A 13209-nucleotide genomic window follows, 5' to 3' on the forward strand; every position below is an offset into this window, starting at 1 on the left:
CGTGAAGTATCAATATTTGAGGAGAGGAGAGACTAACAAGAGCTTATGGTCTAAGTAGCTAGGGTGAAGGACCTAACCGTGAAGTCCGAATTACTTAGACACGTTATTAATTCACGAAAGTGACCCTTAATGACATATTAGGTTAGAAACCTCATCAAATCATACATGAACTTAAACAAATACCGAATAGATATAGTTAGCAAGGGAATGTAGACCAAAGACCCCTAGATCTTCTCATCTAGAAAGCAATCTAATCTTTCTTTCATTCATTTACTCTTATTGTTTTAAAAACTCTCTATTCGGGTATTGAACCCAAATTTAGGAATTGTTAGAACAAACCCCCCCCCCCCCAATTTACTTTTGTTGCACTTTACTTTCCTTTTATTTTCTGAAATTTATTACTAAAGTTTAAACTAAGTTTTTATCGTACTCCCTGTGGTTCGACACCCCAAATACTACTTTGATAGAATTGTGCACTTGCAATTCAACTCAAACACGTATTAAAGGTTTAAAAAGTACATCGTTGTACTGAAGCTTTTTACCATACCATTTGGACACATCACTTCAGCACCTAATTGCATTAGAAGTATCACTGGTATAGCATAAGCACTCAAAAACAGTGAAATTGACCTATGCTGACATATCTGTCAATACTGATTAAACCATGGACTGAATTGAAAAATGAACTTCGCAGTCAGATAGAACACATCAAAACACCCAAAATTGATATAAACTTCATCTCATCTGGATATTCCTATGAAAAGTTATGAGGTTTCAAAGTTCATGAAAATTCTGTATTTAGAATGGTAAAATTACCATCAATGCCCCTGGTTGTTAGTTAGCCCTTTTGACTAACCAAAGGAGCTCAGAAAATTCTCAAATTTGGAACAAAAATCCTTGGCATGTCCATCTTTGAACCCATGAAATAAAAACCATACATCTTATATAAAGTTCAAGAGGAATTAATCTAAAAAATATTGAAAATTGTATATTCATCATGATAGTCTGATCCAGAACTTAATCCAATACAAACCAATGCTCCCAAAATGGTTTAAATCCTTCCAGATGGCATACATGATCTCATTGAATGCCCAATTCTACTAAAAAACCCCTGTACCACCTATTCGTACCAATTCGGTACTGAAACCGAAACCATAAAGCTCAAAATGTGCCTAAAACTTCTCTAAACCTCAAATTTACATCTATAATGTCTCCTATAGCATCACACGACTCTAAATAGCCGATTAATTGAAAGAAAACCCAAAGAAATCAACTGAAATGGATCTGGAATTCAATCGGTACTGATAGGTACTGTAGATGCCTGTTCCGCCGCCTCTGATGGCCTCCGATGGCCGACAATGGTACCAATAGACTCCTGAGAGTCTCACGATCACAACTATACCCTTGGCCGGCGCTGCCGTGGTCTAGATCGGTCGGAAGGAGTTCATCGGGGAAGAACCCTAGCCGAGAAATCCTCTTGCACGATCATCAAAGCAGGAAATACGAATCTTGAAGCAAACCCCTTGATCTAAAGGCCCATATTCAAATTTACGAATCAAACGGCTCCTGACAGCATGGGACCCCTATGTCAGTAATTCAAACGGTTTAAAGTGATATGGCACTAATCTCAAAGCCCAATGAGTTAAATCCAGGGACTCTGCGCACATATCAAAGGCCCAAAAGCCCAATCTCAAAGCCCAGATCAATCACATCTCTTATGTACATCTCAAAGCCCAATGATTTCGATCCAATGGCTTGTGCACATCCTAAAGACCCAAAAGTCCAAATCTTAATGTCCAGCACCAATCTTAAAGTCCATATGTGACCAGAAGATCCCCTTTTTACATATAAATCCCTCCGTTTATTAAAATATACAGAGGAGTCCCTGTAAATTTACACAAAGACCCCTGTCAGCATAAAACCTTCTCAAATAAGCCCTTAAAGGCCCAAATTACATTCCAGACCCTGTCAAAAGCCCAAATCACAGCCTCAGGTCCCTGAAAACTTATAAACCAGTCCCTGGAAATACCAAAACTTCACAAACAAGTCCTTTCAAGTCCTTTTTGGTCATAACTTTTCCATACTAAGTCCAAATCAACTCAAATTAGTTCCAAATGAACCTAAATTAAATCCTCTACAATTTTAGATAAAAATTGAATATGTTTAGGTCTCAGCCATAACCTGAAATGACCAAAATACCCCTCTCTCGATATATTTTTATAAATAAAAATATAGAAATGATATTTAAATAATCCATTCGAATTAAGAATACATAAATGATATTTCTCACGAATGTTCTCACATTTCAAACACATAAAATCCATGTTTTTCATGCATACATCATGACAATTTACCAAAACATACCCATAAATCAAATGAGAACCAACCATACGACCAAAACAGACCATACATGAGCCCCTTTTAGCCCCATTATCCGGTTCAATCCAAATAGGCACACATCCCGGAATGCATGAGGTCTTCAGATAGACTCGAAAGGTCTTTCTGATGTAATTAACGGCGGGGGCTTGCGCCCGTCGGGAGTAAAACGTCCCTGCAACCGCAAATAATAAAACCTCCGACAACTGATCACGAACGTAGGTTGTCACAAGGGGTGAACCAGGAGGAAAGCAGAAAGCAAATTTCGAGTGAATGCCTTCCCCTGAGTTCGGTGATCTGCTCACATCCACAGAAGCAGAGCACTGAACCCGGCTGGGAGCATTACCACTCACCCACACAATATAAATCCCGCACCGTTAGCTAACCTGACGCCGTGCAACTTTCTGCCACCTACACATATATAAGAGATAAAGAGTGGGTAGCGGGAATCGAACCCGCATCGTTAGCTTGGAAGGCTAGGGTTATAGTCGACGTTGCTCGATCATTTTGAACGTCTCTAATTCAAAACCGAACATGAGATTTTTTTTTCATTCGGCTCCTTTATGGAAGATTGTTTGATGTATTCTCACCGAAAATAAATCAGGTCCATAACATCTATGTCGGCTTTTCTGTCTTAATGTATCTCAAATTATCTGCTTTTTAGATGATCCTTCTGAAAAAGAGAGAGAAATTCTAAAAAATAATATTTCTCTAGTCTAGTTACTTTGTTCTCTATTTTTATTTGTATGATCTTCAGGAAAAGAATTTAGTTTCTACCGAGCGGAATATAGAATATGTTCATGGTTCTAGCAAATTAGAACCATCATTTTTGAGCTATTTTGCTTCAAGATTTTTTTTTCTAATCAAAAAATCGAAGATCTAGTTACGATTGGAAATCAGCTTTTGCATCTTTCTTTATCCATAGATCCTTTACTTATACTTTTTATAAACTGGATATAGTTCAATCCAATTCCAAATTATGCTTCACGACTTTAATATCTATAATCTCTTGATTATCCAATTTCAATTCAAATAGCTTTTGAATAAGAATCATGATAATGTATATGTTTCCTCAAACATAATATATATTGAGAGGATAAGGATCAAACCTTTTTTTATAAATAGAAAAATATTTTTTGATCTTAAGAAAGAAATTGAAAGATCCCTTAACTATAGTAGGATTTTCAATAGAACGAATCACACTTTTACCACTAAACTATACCCGCTATATATTCATTATGGTATATAAATACACCCTTTGTCGAATAAATAGGAGACTGGGATAAAGATAGCGAATTGTGACAATTATGATTTTGCCATCTATTTCGTCTCTACGTTAAGAATCAATCAAATACAAAAAAATCAATAAAGGTCCACTTTTTCATAAAAATTATTCAATTAAAAATATAAGTTTAAATAACATTAAAACCTCTGGTTAGATGGTTTGTTAGTTACATTTCTTGTTTGATAAGAAGTCATTATCACATTATCATTATTTAATAATAGGTTTTTATTCCATATTCCATATATATATAAAGGATTTATTAAAGGTCGATTATAAAAATGATAGATTTTTTATATGTTTATTATTTTTTTTTATTTTTATAATCCCACACATTTTATTAGTTTATTAGATAGATCTTAATTTATCTAATATTAAGATAGATCTTATCTGATAATATAGTAATTCCTCTCAATTGGAAAAAATTCTCTTAAATAAAGTAAAATAAAGTAAGAAGATTTATGGAATAAAAAAATGAATTCGAATTCGATAGAATTCTATTCGATTCGATCGAAATATTTGAAAAAGATTTCAAAAAAATTAGAAAAATATATGGAAATATATTTCTTATATGAAATGTTATCACATGTTTTGATTTCTAACTAATTAATCAAGAGTCATCTTTGATTTGAAAAAAGAAAAAAAGGATATAAAATACAAAAAGATGAGTACTTATTGGAAAAGGGCTTATTGGATTCAATTGTACCGCGTAATCTTTTCAAAGGTGTTCTTAGTAAATTATTCGCGTTCGATGGTATCTTTCATTTAAATAGAGGAGGTTTATGAAAAAAGAATTACTATAGTTCGTTTCTATTCGATTTATGGAATCATTTTGTTCTATTTTTTATTATGAATCCACTGATTTCTGCCGCTTCTGTTATTGCTGCTGGATTGGCTGTGGGGCTTGCTTCTATTGGGTCTGGGATTGGTCAAGGCACTGCTATGGATATTGTTCTCATGATTGGAGCTATTTTTTTCATAGGTTTAATAGCTTTTATTTCTTTTTATTCATATAAAGAAAAAATCCTTGCTTATGATGAAGATGCTAATCAAAATTCAAAAAAATCAATAAAATCAACAGAATCTAAGGAATCACAAGAATTAGAGGAATCAACAGAATCTAAGGAATCACAAGAATTAGAAGAATCAACAGAATCTAAGGAATCACAAGAATTAGAGGAATCAACAGAATCTAAAGAATCACAAGAATTAGAAGAATCAACAGAATCTAAGGAATCAGAGAAATCAACAGAATCTAAGCAATCTAAGGAAAATATACATTACATCCGTCCTTATCCAATTAATGGATTTGATATTAATCTCAAATCCATTAATGGATTTTCCAAATCCTCGTGGGTATGGAACTTGGTTGTCGCCAAAATCGTTTGCGAGTTCATTGAAATTATTTATGGTACCCGAGAAAGAATTATCTACGCAAGGATTTATTATTTCTATGATGGAAGGCCACTGCCAGCTCGACGGATCGTATCGTGTAAAGTAATTAATCACTTACGCGATATGACTATACGAAGTAGCCATATCATGTTACTGGAGTTCAACGAGATTAATAAATCTTATAAAATCTTTAGAATTTTTCATGCGAATGATTCAATTTAATCATATCATAAAAACATAAATGTTCAGCTTCGTTCCTGGCTATTAATTCCAATTCAAGTCTTTACGTAAGGTAGAATTCACTATCCAATCAGTCCCGGACAAGGAGGCCTGGAACGTACGTTCGTCGATTTGGTTGACTATGTACGTTGGACTATATATTAGTGCCATATAAGTCCTCCCTTTTTATTACAAAATAAGGGTTATATTCTGGATCTCGGTTATATATATATATATATATAAATCGCTGTATGAACATAAAAGAAAAAAACGAATTAAAGAATTGTAATGATAATTTTGAAAAGATGTATGTACTATTACGGAATAGTATAACTTATCTGAAAAGCTACTATTTCTAACTTGAACTTGTTTAATACGAGTATTCTTTTTTTATTCGAAAATAAGACAAAGTGAATTCTAATATACGATATAAGATGATTTCTTATCAGAACTCAGACGGGATAGAATCCCATATTATTGGTTGGGTTTAGCTTACCCAATTTCTTAAGTATCGAGGTCAGAATCAATAATTCAGAATGGAAAAAAGACAAAATCCTTTCTTTAGGAGTTTCAATTTATTCATTTTGAATCCTTTCTATCTTCTACTTCTTTTTTGATTTCCTTTTTTCCTGGATTCTTGATTTCATTTCGATTTCTCTATTGATTCTATCCCATAGGGATAGAATCAATAGAGAACCTATGAATCTATATTATTCCATTTCAATCTCTTCCCGATACCTCCCAAGGAAAATCCCCAATTGGATCCAAAATTGACGGGTTAGTGTAAGCTTATCCATGCGGTTATGCACTCTTGAAAAGGAATCAACTTTCTGAAAGATCCTGGCTTTTGTGCTTTGGTGAGTTGTACTAGATCCTTTCAATCACCTATGTTGTGTTGATCGTGGTTCAAACCAAAATGAGTAAAATAAAAAATAGAACAAAATGATTCCATAAACCGAATAGAAAGGAACATAGTAATTCTCTTTTCATAAATTTACTCTTTTTTTTCAGAAAAAGAATATTTTATTCATTATATGTCCTTTTTTTGCAAAAAAATATGGATATGGATGGTGAAGTGAATAAGTATTTGTTTTATATTATATTTCTATTATACAATATTATACAATAACTTTTGTATATCCATACGAGTTCGGAAATGCAGCCCGTTTCCCCTGTGTTCCTCCTGCGAGAATAAAAGCGGCTCCTAATCCCACAGGACCTATCAGAGTGGTATATATCGGAACCGGGCTGCATTTCAAAATATTTGAAAGAACTAAAGATTCAGATGCCCCTAACATAGGGCAGTCTATAAAAACTCTAATTGGATCTTTACTTTTTGAATCGTAAAACTCTAGGAGGTCTGACACTATTAGCTACATTAGCCTTCTAGAGTAAAGCTCGCTGTGTAGAATTATTATCCGCTCACCATAGAGCCTATTATAGACTCGAAGAAAATCATCAGGCAAGGGTCGGAGATGCTGATACCTCCTTTTATTTAAAAAATCCCACTTCATAAGTCCTCCCATTATATTATAGGTATATGTTCATTTCCATTATGAATACCGATTGTATGGCCAACCATTGAGGGTATAATAGTTGATGCCCGAGACCAAGTGACTATTATTTCTCTCTCCTCCCCCTTTTTGATTTTCTCAAATGTTTCCGATAAATGCTTAGCTACAAATCTTTTCTTTACTACAAACCTTTTTTTGACAATCCTTCTTTTTTCACCTATCACAGCCGATTACTCCTTTTTTTGCATTGAAAAGATTGTCATTCTATGTCCAATAGAATGATCTAAGTGTTGAGGTCAGAATCAATAATTCGGAATGGAAAAAAGACAAAATCGTTCCATTACGAGTTTCAATTTATTCATTTTGAATCCTTTCTATCTTCTACTTCTTTTTTTATTTCCTGGATTCTTGATTTCATTTCGATTTTTCTTCTTCTATCCCATAGGGATATAAAAATATTTGAAATCTTACTATTTAGAATATCAATATCAGAGTTTATTTCAAATTTCTCACTTATCAAAAAAGTTTTTGATTATCTTGAAAATCAGGATTAGAATCAATAGAATCAAAAATCTGCGATAAAAGACTTTGAATTGAAAATCAATACGAAATCTTGATTTCCAATTCAAAAAAATGAATCGAAATACAAAAAAACCGCTATAGATTAATTCCTTTAGCTCACCATCATTAAAGGACATTAATGTATAGGCTAGCATAAGCCCGTGAATGAGCTTAGCATATTGCTCAATTTGGTTTTCGAAATGAATATTTCGAAATTTGAACATTTTGAAAATGTATCCTATAAAATAGAGAAAAATCTCTATTACAAATTTATAGAACACATAGAAAAAAATGTACAATTCAAAATTGTTCGTGAAATAATCAAATTCCACGATATAAAATCGTGGTTCAAACCAAAATGAGCAAAACATAATAAAAAATAGAACAAAATGATTCCATAAACTTAATAGAAACGCACATAGTAATTGTAATTCTTTTTTCATTTTTTCCTCCTTTTTTCAGAAAAAGAATATTTTACTCATGTCTTGAGATTTTGTAATATTTCATCTATAGATTCTCTTATACCTGGTATAGTACTATATTGATGAAAAGATTTTTCTTGTTTTTCTTTCAATTGAAATGTAGCATGTGTTATACGTGTTCCTTTTATTTCTGCAAGTAGAACTCTTCGTATGGTAGTACCTAATATATTAGCCTGACCTTCCTTAAGCGACGATAGCATGAAACGACCATAATGTAAACTACAACTGTGGCGGATAAAGGAAACAGATTTTCGTTCATGTTTCTTGGTCATAGGTTTGATTGCACTTTTTTAAGTATTTCGAAAAAAAGAAAAGTTTCATGATTGTATGGCTCAGGAATAGTAGATGCCTGAGCCCAGTGAGTATGAGTATAGTATTATTTCTCTTTTTGATTTTCTCAAATGTTTCCGATAAATGATTAGCTACTAACGTTCTTTAATTTATATTCTTTTTTTTATTTCTTTATTCTTTTTTTTATTTCTTCTAATAAAGAAAAAGAGTAATAAATCGCGGAGAGTTGAAGATGGAATTCTCGTCTGTTTTTTTCAGGAATTAATGTGTCTATTTCTTCAAAATATATAAGATCTTTAAGGGCCTTTAATCCGGCTTCCGTAAGAAGCCTGTAGACATTCCATCCAAAAAATTCCGATACTTTTAACGTATCGAATTGAAAAATACGGGTCATTTGCTTTAAACAGGTGATTTTATCAATGTAAGTAATTTTAATGGAGTGTTCAATGGAGTGTTCGACCATCGATCTTTTTCCATAATCTGTTTTGTTCATAGCATCTCTCACGCTTAAAATATGTAGATGATTGTATATTGCGTGGAAACCAAAATCGAACAAACCAATATCTATTCCAGAAAACCTGAAGAATTCATATAAATTATGATAATATATAAAGTCCTCAATAGTTTCTATAGATTGGTTTTTCAGAATAACGGATATGCTCCGTGGAAAAAATGGACTCACAGTCTCTCCGATTCTATTTAACCGCAATTGCAAAATTTGAATTTCCGCTATTTTATCTAATATAGTCCAAAATTTCAAATTGTATGTGCTTTTCGAGAAGATAGGGAGATGCATGTGACCTAGTATGTCGTCGAAATTCCTGGTACCAACTACCAAAATATTGATTAATGTGGGCCAAAACAAACCTTGGATTCGGGAAGGAGCAAAATCCTCCGTCTCCAAAGTTTTTAAGTCAATTATCAGTTTAATTAGTACCGGCTGATAGATAAGACAGATTCGTTTTTTTTTCATTTTATTTATTAATTTTTATAAAATATGTTTGGGTTTATATAATATATTAACCATGAAAAAGAAATAAAAAATTTCTTTTTACAATTATAATATAAGATGAGAAAAACTCTTTGTCAATAGTTTTCATATATTTTACAATTATAATATAAGATTTGAAAAACTCTTTGTCAATAGTTTTCATATATTATTCATATATTGATGATATGGAAATATCATCTTGCATATATATTATAGTATAATATAAAAATATTGATGATATGAGAATACTATCTTGCATATATAAAATGAGACGACACTACGACGAAGTTCCGAGAGTTACGAAGTAAGCTTGGGACTTCTATTGTTTATTGGTTGAGAACAAAAGTTGAACTCTAAGAGGTAGAATCTGCGGTTGTTCCTCAGTAGCTCAGTGGTAGAGCGGTCGGCCGTTAACTGATTGGTCGTAGGTTCGAATCCTACTTGGGGAGATTGGATTAGTTCTTAATGAAAGAATAAATAATTTCATTAAATAAAGGCTTTGCCTTAGCAGGGGGGTTATGACCAATGCCCCAGTTAATCTAATTTACAGGTCGAAATCTATTTCAAATATTTCAAATTAGACTTGTTGAAGTAGTTCAACACATTGTTGTACGTAAAAGAGACTGTGGTACTATCCGACGTATTTCTGTGAGTCCTCAAAATGGGATGACAGAAACCGTTTTTATCCAAACACTAATCGGTCGTGTTTGGATTCTAAATAAATGCGGTTATGCAAGCCTTTTTCCTATCAGTATCTACAACTCCTTTGCGAGCTCCATAACAAGAAATTATATATTCAGTCAAAGAGAGTCCTTCGTGTAAATTGCTATAAAATAGATTTCGACCTGTAAACGAGATTTGAAATGGTTTGTTCAAAGGCCGCATTGATTTATCAGCACCCAGAATTATTATGAAGCTACGCGACCAGAAATGGATCCTTATGACCGAAGTTATATACTCTATAACATAGGCCTTATACATACAAGCAATGGAGAGCATACAAAAGCTTTGGAATATTATTTTAGAGCACTAGAACGAAATCCTTTTTTACCACAAGCTTTTAATAATATGGCTGTGATCTGTCATTACGTGCGACTATCTCTACTATAGAAAAAAAAAAGAAATTAGCTAGTATTTACTAGAAAAAAAAGGATTTCTACATAGAAATCGTCAAAAACAACGATTTTTATCAGCTGTAGGAAATAAACAGATTTCACGAAAATCAAAATAGGTAGAAAAAAGCCTCTACTTTTTATTCTATGGATAAAAAATCAAATTAATAGAGCAAGCATCGTAAAGATCAATTAGCGAGCTATTATGTCGATAAAGTAAAGAACTGCTTACTTATGCCATGATAGGGGACATTAAGTTAGGAATCAACTTATGTAATAGAGTTGATCCACTAAGATATTAAGCAGCGGTGTAGTTTTAGATCCCAAAGATAGTAAGTCTTTTTTCTTATTGAGAAAATTCCTTTTCAAAGATTCTATAGCGATTTCCTATATGAAAACAAGATAGTTACCTCTCAGAAAATCATAATAAATATATTTATGAGCTATATATGCTTTATTCTTCTGAAGGTGGGAAGAAAAGAAAAAACTGATTGATTATTAACGAAATCAGAGTTTGAAACTTACTGTAATTAACTTTTTCTTTTTTTATAATTAATAAATTAATAATATAATAAAAAAATGAAGAGAAATTGAATTATCTCATATAGAAGAAATCAGGATAAAAGAAATCAGAATAGATAAAAAAAAAAGAATAGATTACTGAGCCGTATGAGGTAGGAAACTCTCAAGTACAGTTCTAAGGGAAAGAATTCTCTATTCCGACCGGGGAGAAAAGGCCATTCTAGAGAGCGATTCTGAAATTGCAGAGGCTTGGTCCAATCAAGCTGCTGAGTATTGGAAACAAGCTATAGCGCTTACTCCAAGCAATTATATTGAAGCACATAATTGGTTGAAGATTACAAAACGTTTCGAGCTTAAATAAGATAAGATTACTCTATATTTTTATTTTGAATTCAATTCATTAAAATGAATTTTCTTTTTCTTATTTCTATTTATTAGAAAATAAAAAAATAAAAAGAAACCCATTACATTAAAGAAATAAAATTGATTTAAGAAGATCTAATCAAGAATTTGATTATAGCCTTTCCTCAAATATTTTTTTTATATATGAGAATATCGAATTCTTGATTTAAGAATGGGAAGAAAAGCAAGAATCGTGGTTGGGAAGGTACTAGTAGCAAAAGCCATTGGAATCGATATTTGATATATTGGAATAATGCGTTTTGTTATTGATTGACCCTAGACGGATAAAAGAATAACTAAAAGAAAAGAAATCCAATCTATTAGTTAGTTATTTCCAACCAAAAAGAAAATAAAAAATAATTTTGATATGGCGCTACCCAAAATCCCCTATATCCATTTTGAGGATAGTGATTTTATACGTGATGATTTTGTTTTAGATCGTGATGGTGTAGTTAAAGAACCCATTTGGATTGGTATATGCAAACGACTTTACATAGAAAGAACACTCTTTCTATGCAAAGAAATTACGACATCTTTCGCCAATCAGTTCATCGGTCTCTTGTTACTGCTGAATTCGGAAAGTGAGGGTTATAATGATACTGATATATATATATATATATATATATATATATATATATATATATATATATATATATATATATATATATATAAACTCTCTTGGTGGAGACACACACCAATCAATAGCTATTTATGATGTTCTAAAAGTTATGTTACTTGAAGTGTCTACAATAGCTATGGGATTAGCTGCATCAGGAGCATCTTTGATCCTGGCCGGAGGAACAATTACTAGACGGATAGCATACCCAAACGCTAGGATTATGATTCACGAACCTAGAAGTGCCCCGACTAGCACAAAAAAAAATATAGATTCCTTAATAAAGGAAACAGAAGATATGCTTGAACTTCGTAACACAATTGCGGATATTTATGCACAAAACACAGGTAAACCTGTAGATGTTATACAGAAGGATCTAGAAAGAGACTATTTTATGTCGGCAATAGAAGCTCAAGATTATGGTATTATTGATCGGGTAGTCATGTCCAAAAAAGAAAATGAAATAAAACCTGAGTGATCCGAGTGATGAAATAGATTTCAAAGTCGAATTTTCCTTTTTTGAATATACGGAGTATTCCATATTCAAAAATTCAAAAAAGGAAAATTGAGAAAAATAACATTTGGTTAAGATCGATCGAAACAAAGAAATTGGATTCTGTATAGATATATACACAATATGCCAACTATTACACAACTTCTTAGAAACATAAGACAGCAAAAAAAAATGGTAAGAAATCTCCCGCTCTTAAAGGATGTCCTCAGCGTCGAGGAACATGTGCTAGGGTGTATGTGCGACTCGTTCAGATCATGAATTCGAACAGATAAGAGAATCTTTCCAGTATCAACGAGCAGTACTGATGAATAGGATAGTAACATTCAGGTATATTATATAGCTATTTATTCTATACAAATTGATGGTTTCCATTGGTCAAAATCCAATCATTTTCGATTTGAAATAAGAAGCAATTCTCCATTGGTAGCAAAAAGTTATCCATTAAGCGGAGGAAATAGCATTACATTAAGCTGAAAGACCAGACTCATAGGGTTAGCTACCTTGCCAACTTTTCGAATGAAATGCCGTTACTGTATAGATAACTCTTAGTGTGAAAAGAGCTATTACTTTCTAATTAATAGGTAGAGCCAAAGAATATGAACTATACAAGTTCACAAAATCTTTTGAAAAAAGAAGCTCCGGTGTATAGAGAGGACCTCGCCCTTTGAGAGGTAACCATAGAAACGATAGAACTCACTCTTTTTTTGGAATCAATATTGAATTCTTTATTAAAGAATGGGAAGAAAAGTAAGAATCGTGGTTGGGAAGGTTCTAGTAGCAAAAGCCATTGGAATCGATATTTGATATATTGGAATAATGCGTTTTGTTATTGATTGACCCTAGACGGATAAAAGAATAACTAAAAGAAAAGAAATCCAATCTATTAGTTATTTTATTCAATAAAATAGAATTTTATTCTATGGCCAGAGTAA

At 32.4% G+C, this 13209-nt stretch overlaps 1 non-coding gene across 1 annotated transcript; it reads left to right on the forward strand.

The window, feature by feature from the left end:
- Window positions 1–9488: 9488 nt before the first annotated feature.
- Window positions 9489–9560, forward strand: TRNAN-GUU (transfer RNA asparagine (anticodon GUU)). The gene has a single exon. It is a non-coding gene; the product is annotated as a tRNA-Asn (tRNA).
- The last annotated feature ends 3649 nt before the right edge of the window (window positions 9561–13209 follow it).

The sequence above is a fragment of the Carex rostrata genome, chromosome 3 (genome assembly GCF_964058835.1).
Source record: "Carex rostrata chromosome 3, lpCarRost1.2, whole genome shotgun sequence".
Taxonomy (NCBI): domain Eukaryota; kingdom Viridiplantae; phylum Streptophyta; class Magnoliopsida; order Poales; family Cyperaceae; genus Carex; species Carex rostrata.